The following is a 13,479-nucleotide window of genomic DNA, read 5'->3' as shown; positions in this document are numbered from 1 at the left end:
CAACAAACCATTGCGCTCTCTTGATCCCATTAGCTTCTAGATTAATTTTACACAATAGTCATAATTTTTCATATGATTGAACACAATTCCAACAAGCTATGAACTACTCAGCTAAAACTTTAGTACATCTTTATGAACTGTATTAAGTATCGACAAGCTGAAAAACACAAGAACACTGATTGTTCAAATTAATAAAATAACATCTACTAAAACTGTCATTGTTTGGTTTTACTTTTTATTGTACCACCTACAGTTGTTGCCAGGCAGATTCTGCACACACAGTCCGAACCTGAATGGGATGAATTAAAAAAAACAGTGATTTATTGAAATGTATTATATTATTGTGGTCTTAGAAGTGAAGAATACTAAATGCTGTATTTACTCTGAAGTTTTTGTTTTTGTTTCTCAAACAATTCAATGAATAATATACAAACAATTTTATTTTATCCAGTTTTTTTTTTCTTTTTCTTTTTTCTTAATGTTGGAAGTGTTTTCCCCAACACAATTTAGTATTACTTGTCAACTGGTTACGCGCTATATAGGCCGTTGACTTCGATTTCAGCCTGCTTTTTTTTTAGGATTTGCTTCCAAAGCCTTTGTCAAACCAAGAACAAACTACAAGGCAGATGTTGTTTGATTTTGGAGTTGTCTCTCCTGGAAGAGTGGCTGTCCAAAGCTAACGAGCCTCATCTGTACGAAGGGTCGAACTCGAGACTTTTCGGTTAAGGAGCCATTAACTTTACTGACTCAACCCCTTTTTAAATATAACATATTAAAATTCCAAACAACGTTACTGCAGTTCTGGTGATTATATGAGTGACGATACAAATTTCCTCCAAAATTAATTAACTTGGTACCATTACCAGAATTAATTACCTTGTTACCATCACCAAAATTAGTTACCTTTGTATCATCACCGAAATTAATTACCTCGGTACAATCACATAAATTATTTACCTTGGTACCATCACTAAAATTAGTTACTTGCTACCATCAACAAAATTAGTTACCTCGGAACCATCACCAAAATTAGTTACCTCGGTACCATCACCAAAATTAGTTACCTAGGTACGATCACCAGTAAAAACAGGTGAACAGATACATGTACGCGATAGGGAAGAACAACTTGTTGTAGCACACAGTGATGGCACAGGCAAATTGTGTGATGTCCGGTCTATTGATGTGCTAAATAAAACAACACCAGCAGTTAGATTTCATTCGTGAAGACTTTAAATTTATACACATGCGATTTTAAATCAAATATCTTCAGGTACTAAAAATCTGTAGCTTAAAAACGCGATCGATTTTGGTCAACATTTTTAGATGTAGGAAGTAGGCCCATTTATTGTAAATGTTCGCACAAATTATATGTTTTACTATTTAGATAAAACTAGAATACCCGTCATCCGTTGGATAACTGTGGGTTTCGGGGGTCATCCATAAAAAAACATCACGTCTGTCACTCAGAGGCATAGCGACCCTTCCCGGCGCCCGGGGACAAACTTTTCGATTTTAACCCCCCCCCCCCCAAGATTTCGATTTTCAACCCCCCCCCCCTCAAACTTTTGATGTGCACCCCCCCCCCCCACTCAAACTTTCGATTTGAACCCCCCTCAACCTTTCAATTTATTTTTCCAAACCATTTTGGCGCCCCAACATATGTCCCCCCCCTTCCCCCCCCCGCCTCCCCTCCCGCCACCCCCCCCCCCCCCCTCCTCGCTACGCTACTGCAGTGTCACTTATCGTCACAAAAAACAGACCCCACATTCAAAAATATGTTTCTTATCTTTTAAAAACACCGAAAACACCGATTTCGGACTATCCCTTCATATACTGACGTCACATGTGACCTACTCAACTCTACTTCACCTGCCCAGTGTCCCGCCAAGTCTCAGACAACATGTTTTTATCGTTTAAAAAACGATTCCAGCCGAGCATGTCTCTGACCACACTATCCTTTCATATGCTTAGGACAAAGAAACAGATGAACTCTACTTCACCTGCCCTGTATCCTGCCAAGTTCAGATAGGCAACTTTATCATTCACATCTAGAAAAAAAAAATTGAAAAAAAAATATCATTGACATATTGGTCTAGAACCTGTGCCACCCGCATCAGAGCGGACTACGCTACCAACTTAGCTATTTACTCGTGACGTCACAAGTGAATTTTTATACTATAATTTAAGTCTCCTTTTGCAACATGATTTACGCGCATAGATCTAAATCTAAGTCTAGTAGTAGTAACTTTCAAATTAAATTTTATCTTAAATTAGCCAAACAAAGATTTATATAAAATAAAGAAGGTCTGAAATTATCTAGATCTAGATAGAATTATCTAGATTAGATTCTACGACTCGTTTGCTTAAGTCTTAAGTTTAGTTTTTCTTGCTAGATCTAGAATCTAGATCTAGATCTAATCATTAGGCCCGGCGCGAGCATTTCAAAATTACCATATTCCAAACAAAGATTTATATAAAATAATTAAGGTCTAAAATAGTTTAGTATATAGAAAAAAATTATTATCTAAATCTAGAAAGAAAATTATCTATATTTTAGATCTACGACTGAGCTATATTTAGAACTTACGTTTATAATTTAGCAAATTTACCGGCATCTAAGCCGCGTATGAATCTTAAGCTACACCAATAGGCCCGGGAGCGAGCATTTCAAAATTACCATATTCCAAACAAAGATTTATACAAAATAATAATGGTCTAAAATAGTTTAGTATATAGAAACTCATTATTATCTAAATCTAGATAGAATTATCTATATTCTAGATCTACGACTGGTTTGCTTATCTCTCGTTTTTTTTATTGTATTTATAACTAATAAATCTTTGATTTGACCTAGTCTAGATTGTCCTAGATTCTAGATTCTAGATCTAGATCTATAAATAACTTTCTTGGACAGATTTTAGATCTAGAGAAATTTATCGTAAAACTAAATGAAAAAGACAGTTGAAAATTGATATAAGTGTTTGAACGTAATAAATACAGCAAACGGACGTATTGTTAAAGTTATGACCGACAGAAAATTAGATTTTGAACGCGTTAAACTTTTGAATGGGAACACAATTTTCTTCGATAGACGCCGCCATTTTATTGTACTAAAGAGTAAACAAAAACCTGTGACGTCACTATTCCCACAAAGTTTAGTCAATGTTTTAACATTTTTAAAAAAATGGGTTACTCTACGTATGAATAAATCAATAAATTAATTAACGTCTTTAAATAAATGTGTGATTAACAGTCTGTCTGTATTAAAAAATTATTCTCTACCTACATACTATTTTACAGCTCTCCAGATAGAGTCGAACATATCACAATACTCGATCGGACAAACAAACAAAAAAAAATAATATTCAAACATGTAAACAAACTTGACTTTTAGTAGTATATAGATTGTGAAATACTTAATTTAAAAAAACAAATATCTCTGTCATTGAAACAAAACTTAAACAACTAAATAGTAATTAATACATATATATATATATATATATATATATATATATATATATATATATATATATATATATATATATATATATATATATATATATATATATATATATATATATAGGGGTCATCCATAAATAACGTCACGCTTTTTTGACGATTTTTATCTCCCACCTCCACTCCGTCATACATTGTCACAAAAAGCCAGACCCCCCCCCCTAAAATGACGTCGAACCTCAGCCTACAACCCCCCTTAAACTACTCCTTAAACTACTTTATTTTTCCAAAATCTTGTTTGAACTCTGTCAACATAGAATATTTTAATAAACGAGCCGACCCGCGGCGTATCAAACGCCGCAATTTAGTTGTTCTATATTCTACTTTTTAGTAATTCATAATTTGTGAATTCGACAGTACAAACGCTGCAACTAAAAATATTTGCTTTAAAACAATATCAGTAGTTCGTTAATGATGATAACTTCCCTCCCCCTCCTTTCCCCTACCCCTACCCCCCACCCCCGTGAAAGTAAACTCCTCTTAGTTACCTCCCCCATTGAAAGAACGTTTCAAACTAAATTATCTGCCCCTAATAGCCGTCACTAAACCCGGCTCTACGATTGTAAACATTTAGCGTGAACCACCACTCACCAGAACATGTAGGGGTGGGTGTGGTAGGGAGCGCGCTTACAGCTTGGTGTTTTCTATCGTCTCCAAGAAGAGAATTATATATATAGATTCTTATAACAATGTGATAAACAGTTTTCTAAAACCCGAAATAACGGCTAAAATTCGTTTTCTTACATAGCTTTTTTATAATGCAAAAGTGTGAGGTCACACCATCTGTTCCCCCCCCCCCCTCTCTACCCCATACGATTGTGACGTTTTTATGGACGACCCCATATATAAATTTCGAAATCGAATTTATTATTTAACCAATACATTTCTGTATTTTTATGTTGTCTTTGAAACTCGAGAGATCTTGGAATTTTAGAATAAGATCGCACAGTTAACACGATTGAGTTAAGAATAAACATCCCACATAGCAAGGAACACTTATGGCTTATGTAAGGGCTTGTACAGAGGCAGTGGCGTAGCAAGGTCGGGTGTCACCCGATGCGGCGCTTAATGGTGTCAGCCCCCAGAGGCACCCCGCCCCCCCCCCCCCGTCCGTCATCAAATTTTCGATTTGCATCTCTTAAAAAGACTATTTAGCACTCGAATTAATAACTAAATTAAGTATAATTATCATTTTTCTCTATATATTTTGCTATTTCTTGCCTTGGTGTCACCCTTCTAAATGGTGTCACCCGGTGCGGTCCGCACCCCCCCCCCCTCGCTACGCCCCTGTTAACAGAGCTGAAATATGTAGCTATTCTTTAATAAACGGTAACTGTAAAAAGTACGATTTTACCAGTGCAAATACATAATACGTCTTACTTTGTTTTTTTCCACTAAGCAGTTGACATTACTTTCATAAACTTTTTGTTGTTGTTTTTCAGCTGCAATTATATATATATATATATATATATATATATATATATATATATATATATATATATATATATATATATATATATATATATATATACATAGAGGTATACGTAAGTACGTGTGTACGTGTGCACGTAGGTATGTGTGTATGTTTATATGAATCTATGTGTTTATGTATTTATGTGTTCACGTGTGTATGTGTTTTGTGTATATGTGTTTTGTGTTTTGTGTTCATGCGTTTATGTGTATATGTACATGTACGTGTACGTGTAGTCATACGTGTACGTGTACGTGTAAGCATACGCGTACGCATACGTCTGCTTATTTGTGCATGTACGTGAAGTAGAGAATACTTACAGACCATCAGTAGACAGTTTTTGTACTGGTATTTAGCGGGGATTGTAGGGGCCCGTGGTGCACAGTATTCGTCCACTGAATTATGATAACTCTTGATGTCATCTATACCGTCATTTGACCATCGCTGTGTAAAGTTAATATGTGCGTTTATAAATGGAATTACAATTGTTTAATACGTGTGACGGTAGCAGAAGAAAATATAGCAAGACATTGTTTCGTGAAACATTTCAAACGTGTACATCTTAGACATTCGTGCTACTACCCTATCGTTCTGTCTTTCCGTCTTTGTTTACCGCACTCTATCTGCCTATCTGTCTGTCGGTCTCATTCTCGGTCGTTCTCTTCCTCTGTCTATCCCCCTGTTTGTCTCTATGCCTATCTGTTTTTCTGTATTTGTAAGAGCATATTCGTTTGCACTTTTATGTGCATGGGTATGTGTGAACGTGTCTATTTTTTGTGTATATGTGCTATGTATTATCTGTGTTTGTGTGTACGGTTTTATTATCAGTCTCTTTTTTCTCTCTGTCTCTTTGCCTGTCTGTGTTTCTCTCTCTCTTTCTCTCTCTGTGTCTCTCTCTCTTCCTCTCTCTCTCTCTCTCTGTTTCTCTCTCTCTGTTTCTCTCTCTCTCTCTCTGTTTCTCTCTCTCTCTCTGATTCTTTCTCTCTCTCTCTGTTTCTCTCTCTCTGATTCTTTCTCTCTCTTTCTCTCTGTGTCTCTCTCTCTTTGTCTCTCTCTTTCTCTCTCTGTCTCTCTCTCTCTCTCTCTCTTTCTCTATTCCTCTCTCTCTCTGTTTCTCTCTCTCTCTGTTTCTCTCTCTCTGATTCTTTCTCTCTTTCTCTCTTTGTCTCTCTCTTTGTCTCTCTCTTTCTCTCTCTGTCTCTCTCTCTCTTCCTCTATCTCTCTCTATCTCTTTCTCTCTTTCTCTATCTATCTCTTTCTCTCTCTCTCTCTCTCTCTCTTTGGCACTCAGGACTAACCTTCTACTTAAACTAACAATTTCTAACTACATTTTCTTATCCTCATTACATTCAAAATCTTGCTTCTATCAATTACTCGATAACTATGGTATCATCAACTATATAGCAGCTCACAATGGCTTTCAACTGGCTGAAAGAGCGCCATTTATTACTCTCCTGTGAATAGAGCAGTGCCTTGTTGTCGGGAAACAAAATCAGTTTTTTCGCGTGTACGCCCAGTACAGCACACACCAATACAGTCACCGTCAGCATAGCGGGCAGTCTTTGAAGTGCAAGGACTGGATCGATGTAATAGCTATATCATTATATTATATATTTATTATATTATTATTATATTATATATATTATATATATATATATAAATATATATATTATATATATATATATATATATATATATATATATATATATATATATATATATATATATGAAATATTATATATTATATATTATATATTATATATTATATATTATATATTATATATTATATTATATATTTTTAAACTGTGCGTATCTAAGTTAGGGTACTGTATGAAAAGTATTTGCATGAATCAGTCTTCTTTTTCTTCGTTCTTAATTATTAGTGTTGAAGGGGATCGAGATTTATCTGCCAGTGGGTTTAAACTCGAGACTTTGTTCGAATTTATCAACCATGAGCTTTTTTGCCGACTCGACCACGCCTCCAACACAATTAAGCGTTACGTGTCAACTGTTTATGCGCCATTGAGGCTATTGACTCCGATTTCAGCCTGCTTTTCTTTTTGGATTTGCTTCCATAGCCTTTGTCCAACCAAGTTGTCTCTCCTAGAAGAGTGGCTGTCCCAGCTAACGAGCCTCATCTGCCCGAGGGTTCGAACTCGAGACTTTTCGGTTTAGCAACCATGAGCTTTACCGACTCGACCACGCCGATCCATGAATCAGTGACTCTTTTGAATATATGGTTGCCATGACAACGGCGGCCATCTTTAAATAAAAACTTTCTGATGATGTTTCAATGATCAACAACAAACTGACATATCTAACGTAAAATCATTGATCTTTCTTGAATTAACTAGAATCAGAAGGCTAGATTTTGTAACAGATAACAAGCTAGAATTTTTTTTCAAATTTTCATACCGATTAAATATAACAGGAAGTAACCTAACTTAGATACACGTATATAAACAATAAAAGAAGGCTTATTAAAGAGGAAGTATAAGTTCGCATTTATTTTTGTTTAGTGTAGCTGGCATGACAAAAACATTTAATTCAGAATGTACAAAAAAAAAACGTAATCATTGTATGGATGATATTAGACAAAAAATAATAAAATCCTCATTCACATTGCTAACTTAGGTAGTAAAAGTAAAGATTCCCCATCCAACATAGCAATCCATTAGGCAGATAAAGTAGAGTCCAAATTTTTTTAGACCTCGGCATTTGAACGGATGGTGTGGTCAGCATTATGCACCGACGTCTTTACTTTCCCCAACGTAAGTGCGGTACCCGATAGAGCTGGGTGGACTCAGGTACATTATAAAGTCACAAAAACGAACCGAGATCCGAACTTGAGACCCTCGATCTCGCAGCTAAACGTTCTACCTTTGTACCACTTAAACTTAAAACTTAACTTAAATATTAAGTTAAGAATTACAACAAAATAAATAATTGACATTTCTGAAGTCTTGCAATATATATATATATAAATATATATATATATATATATATATATATATATATATATATATATATATATATATATATATATATATATATATATATATATATATATTTATTTATTTATTTATATAGCTTATATATAGCCTATGTATATATAAATATATATATATATATATATATATATATATATATATATATATATATATATATATATATATTTATATATATATATATATATTTATATATATATGTATGTAGATATAAATATATATAAATATATAGTATTTCATACTAGTTTGTTTATATGTAAGTATAGTTTACAATACCTTATTTTGACTAAGAAAGGTTCTGTAAAGTGGACGTAACTCCCTAAGTGTCTAGTGTGTTTGATGATCATACATCAGGTTTGAATTAAACCACTGTACAGATAAACATAAATTACTTCACCCGACAGCAGTGCAACATGTTTTATCTTAATTTAAAAGCCTCAAGATTATATCTCACGCAATGTTTTAAAAGACAGAGATATATCCTAGGCTCGTCTCGTTGAATACTATGTTTATAAATTTTTTTTATATATATATATATATATATATATATATATATATATATATATATAAGCTTGTATGGTAGCCTATACGTTTATATCAAAGCAAAGGATGCACATACATCAAAATGTTGGAATGGTTTCTGTACTTATAGTAACATATTTCCCCCCCCCCCCACACACACACACACATATATATATATATATATATATATATATATATATATATATATATATATATATATATATATATATATATATATGGCATGTTTTTTAAAACAGGTAGGCCCTGTATATAAAAGGCGCGCATTTAAATGAATAAATAAAAGCATCTAAAACGCAATGTCCGCACTGTTTCTCCATATGTCCACAGAAACAGGTGAACACTACTTTACCTGCCCCGTGGACGATAACATTTGAAATATTTTCTTTTGTGGGAAATAAGCTGGAGTACTACATTATTTTCGGTTATGTAATAATTAATTGACATAGGCCTACATTTGTGGCAAAGTGTTACAATATTGAAAATTGGACGTTTTTTTTTTTTTTTTTACAAAGAAAAATAGGCCTTTTTCGTTTAATGAAGGTTAGAAAAAAAGAATTCAGGGGGGGGGGGGTTAAATACATGTTTAATTTAGTTTCTAGAGTTTGATGGATTTTTTTTCCCAATGCAAGATTGTCGATATTAGTAGCAGATATCGGAAGACGTGGTGTACCGATAGAACGATTGCATGCTTACCCAAAAGTCTTGAGTTCAAAACCCCAACTCGACTTCTATCAAACAGTCTCCCAAGTCCATACCAGGTAGTGCGCGGATGCAAAAGTCTGGCAAAAAAACAACTGTTCCAACGGCTTGTAATATGGATGAAAAAAATTCTCGATTCCTAACCCTGCTCCACTCTGCCTGACTATTGAGCAAACGCTTGATCCAGTAGTAAGTGTATAAGAAATAGAAAACAGCAGATAAATAAATAACATTAATCTCTATATTAAAAAACCGTTATACTGACCTTTGGTCCGACGCGTGTGTAAGATAATATCTATTTCACACTTGCAGTTTTTTTTTTATTTCTTGATAAGAGGCTATCAACACGGCAGCCGTCTCAATAACTTCAGGCTGATAAAAAACATCAGGAACACCGAGGGTGTGGTTTCTGTAAGTGCACTTATCGGATAGACGTACCCACACAATTAGTGTGAAAAAAATATTTCTGAAAAATCAAATTTTGTTTACGTTCAGTGGACTTGTTTAATTAGTTGTATTAGCAGGAACAAATATTTCTGAAAAAAAAATATCAAGTGCTTAATATTTACGCAATTTTCTTATAACTAATCGCGATGAAGTTTGATAGTAATTTAAAAAAGATGCATACTCCTCTGTAAACAGAGAATACAATACAGATTGGCTATACATTTTTATACATTTATATGTGTGTGATGTGTGTGTGTGGGTGCGTGCGTGCGTGAGTTGCTCGTGTGTGTGTGCTTGTGTGTGTGTGAGTGCTTGTGTGCTTGTATATGTTTGTGCTTGTGTGCTTGTGCGTGTATGTGTGTGGAATAATAATTCAAACACATTTATATCACAACTATTTATACTATACTAGTATTTGAGTCTTATCGACGTCACCTAGATTAATGTCGGGGCCGTTTTTCCAGAAATCTACGGGAGACGGATTATATCGGTGGTAGTGGATGAGATCCTGCATGGAAACTGAAGGGATTTTACAAGGTGTGATTGTGACCTCCCAGTTTTACAACGTAACCGGAGCTTGTGTGAGTGAAAGTTCTGAAGTTCCAAATCCCGACAGTTCTGGTTTGACTGTCAGATAGAAGCAGATCTAAAGTTTAAATTTTGTACTTGAGGGGAGGGGGGGGGGTAATAGAGTATAACTTAAGTTTAAATTGTGTACAGAAGGAGGATAGAGTATAATCAGAGGCGTAGCCAGGGGGGGGGTGAGGACCGCACCGGGTGACACCATTTAGGGGGGTGACACCAAGGCAAAAAAAATAGCAAAATATATAGAGAAAAAAAAACTTGAGGGGGTGCAAATCGAAAGTTCGAGGGGGGGTGCAAATCGAAAATTTTAAAAGTTTGTCCCCGGGAAGGGTCGCTACGCCTCTGGGGGGAGGGGGGGGGGGTGACACCTTTAAGCGCCGCACCTGGTGACACCCGACCTCGCTACGCCACTGAGTATAATTATATAAATTGAAAGGGGGTGGATATTGTCGAGTGAGTATTTGTCTTGGTGGAGGGGGAGGGGTAATTGTCCTGGGGATTAATATCACGGGTTAATCTTCAATATTTTAATGAGTTTGCAAACAAATTAAAGATCTAAGCCTGATGTTTTTTTCTTATGGCTCTTTGTAGACATTTGTTATTTTGAATAACGTAATTCTAATACCATACAATATATTGTCTATATTACTTATTAAAATATTTCGGTGACATTAATTGGAAAATGTTTTCCAATTCTCTACTTTTATAAAATGCACAATGCTAACGGTATTAGACTCTGTTAAATTAGACTTTAACTGAACCCTAAGCATTATACAGGTAAATAAATAATCAAGCTGAGAAAACAACGAATATACTGTTTTAAGTTTCCAACACGAATAAATAGGAAAATAAAGAAATTAAATAACGAAACATAATACGAACAACGTTAACTTGTCTGTGTGGTTAGTTTAAAAAAAACATGGGAGAAATATCACCTTTAAGAAACGATTATTTGAAATACTTCGTCAAGCAATTTCGCAAAATATTCCAGTCACAATTTACCCGTCAAAATTCCTGTTTTCCATTTTATATAAGTGGTTATTGGCCTTTGTGTACGCATCAGAGATACGTACTAATATCTATTTAATTTAATTTGTGTCTTTAGTAGCAACCATAGATTAAACCTAGGAGGAACTGTATACTGACACTTTACCTAAGTTTTATATACATACAGATCATCATTATCATAAACATCATTTATGTGGACCCATTGTAGAGCATAGGAATGCATAACATCCCTCTATCGTACTTGGATATGAGCAATTCCTCCAAGTTGGGCCCATGTCATTCCGTCTGCTTCTACCTCCCTGACAGCTGACCTTTTCCCAGTGGCGTAGCTACCGTAAAGCTAGCGTAAGCAAGGCATAGGGGCCCAAGGCAAATAGGGGCCCTTTTTTTAAAGTTTGAGAGGGGGGTGCAAATCGAAAGTCTGAGGGTGGGGAGGGGGTGCAAATCGAAAGTTTGTCCCCGGTCGCCGGGAAGGGTCGCTACGCCTCTGAGGGGCCCAATAACACCCGAAAATCCTAGCTACGTCACTGCCTTTTCCATGCTAGTTGTATCCTTCTTACTTTCCTCTTTCCTTTGGGATTCCAGTCTGGTGATGTTGCTTGATGGATTAAGCAGGGAGAGACCAATCCATCCCCATCTGAGCTTTTGTATTTCTTTTCCAATATTGTCTTGTCCAGTTGTTTTCTCCACAGTTGGGCATTGGAATTTTTTTCCGGGTACCTGATGTTCAATAGGCGACGCAGGAATCTGTTAATGAAAGTATCCTTACAGGTGAAGGTGTTTATTTATTCATGGTACATGTCTTACCGTATAAACAATCGTAACTTGAAGCCCTGTTTAAAAGATCGGGGCTACCTTCTGCTAACCAGCTACGTCTAGGAACCATTCTAGTAAGTATTAAAATAAATCAACAATACAGATATTTTAGGATTCTAAGATGAATTCATAGATACGTATTTTATTTTCACCTGCGCAAGTGACATTTCATTGATGAATGACAATATGAGTTCTGAGGAATAAAAAAGTTACCCGACAATTTAAACAATGTGTTAAACAATGTTAACAAACGATTTTGAAATATCCAGTCACGAGCTTCGTGATTTCAATTCTTTGTTGTGGTGAAAATCGAGCAATAATTTGCTATCGCTTTTGTTTATCTTATTTGACGAGTGTTCAAATATCTGAATCAAAGAATTATACCCGCTTTTAATAGATCATTTGAAAATAAATGACTGACTTCTTTGGATTTGAAGTCATGAAAACGGCAATATTTTGTGGGGGCCCAATGATAGTATTGGAAATATTTATTTTTTTAATTCAATCTATGAATGGAGTAGAGATAAACGAACACTTGTACAATGATAACACTAGAGTTCGTTGATATCATTTTGGACGTGAGATTAAAACACAAAACGTAAACAATTATCTTTTTGACTTAGAGCGATCTAAAATATCCTTGAAAACAAGATGTTGCAATACCTGCCTTTGAGTAGGCACCAGAAGAAAAAAAAATTAATTTCCCTTGTAATTGTTTCAGTTTGAGTACACGATTTTATTTCAATTTAATTGATGTTAATTTAAAATCGTGACAATGGAGGCGTAATTAGTTTATCAGTCTGCCCCGAAGTCTGATTGTCCGGTGATACCTTCGAAACGGGTTTACGCACATCAAAGTTACGGAAATTTTATTGTAGGCTGGAGACAATGAATATTTTCATGAAATTGTAAAAGAAACGAAAAGTCTAAAACTTTTTGCCGAACATGTAGCGTATATAAACGCTTCGGACACTAGAGTCCGAATCATTCCTTCAAGCTCATCATTCGTTTTCTCTATTTTCTAAGCAGTTTATTTTTCTCATCTTAACTTCCGACCAACAAAATGAAATTATTTATACTATTTGGTACTACATTTTTAAAAATACTTCATCATAGTTATAGCTTTTTTTTTAAAGAAGCTATAAAAATTAGATTTGATTTTTAATTGTCAAATTTTTAAAAATTTCAGACTTTCGATAAATTATTAAATTTTTGAACAATTTAAATGCAAATAGCTTGACGCTGAGTTGATTCGAAAAGATTATTTTTTGTTATAATTTCCGTTCTGCGGCTAATTCAGAAAACGTAATGCTTTTTTCTAAAACTAATTCGTTTTCGAAAATGTAGAAGAAATAAACTTAAGCAATAGAATTTATTGTGTCGATTG

The 13,479-nt window shown here is 34.7% G+C and overlaps 1 long non-coding RNA gene across 2 annotated transcripts; it reads right to left on the bottom strand.

The window, feature by feature from the left end:
• Positions 1 to 204: 204 nt before the first annotated feature.
• On the bottom strand, positions 205 to 8,397 carry LOC131938186 (uncharacterized). 2 transcript variants are annotated; one of them, XR_009386283.1, is made up of 6 exons: positions 8,271 to 8,397; positions 6,400 to 6,580; positions 5,308 to 5,431; positions 4,897 to 4,958; positions 1,065 to 1,185; positions 205 to 289 (listed from the first exon to the last, which is right to left on the bottom strand). It is a non-coding gene; the product is annotated as an uncharacterized LOC131938186 (long non-coding RNA). The 2 variants fall into 2 exon arrangements; XR_009386284.1 differs by having other exon boundaries at positions 6,400 to 6,563.
• Between the last annotated feature and the right edge of the window lie 5,082 nt (positions 8,398 to 13,479).

The sequence above is a fragment of the Physella acuta genome, unplaced genomic scaffold (assembly GCF_028476545.2).
Source record: "Physella acuta isolate Inbredline_101_S28 unplaced genomic scaffold, ASM2847654v3 ptg000236l, whole genome shotgun sequence".
Taxonomy (NCBI): Eukaryota; Metazoa; Mollusca; class Gastropoda; family Physidae; genus Physella; species Physella acuta.
The sequence above is the reverse complement of the archived record's forward strand: the minus strand, read 5'-3'. Positions and strand labels throughout refer to the sequence as shown.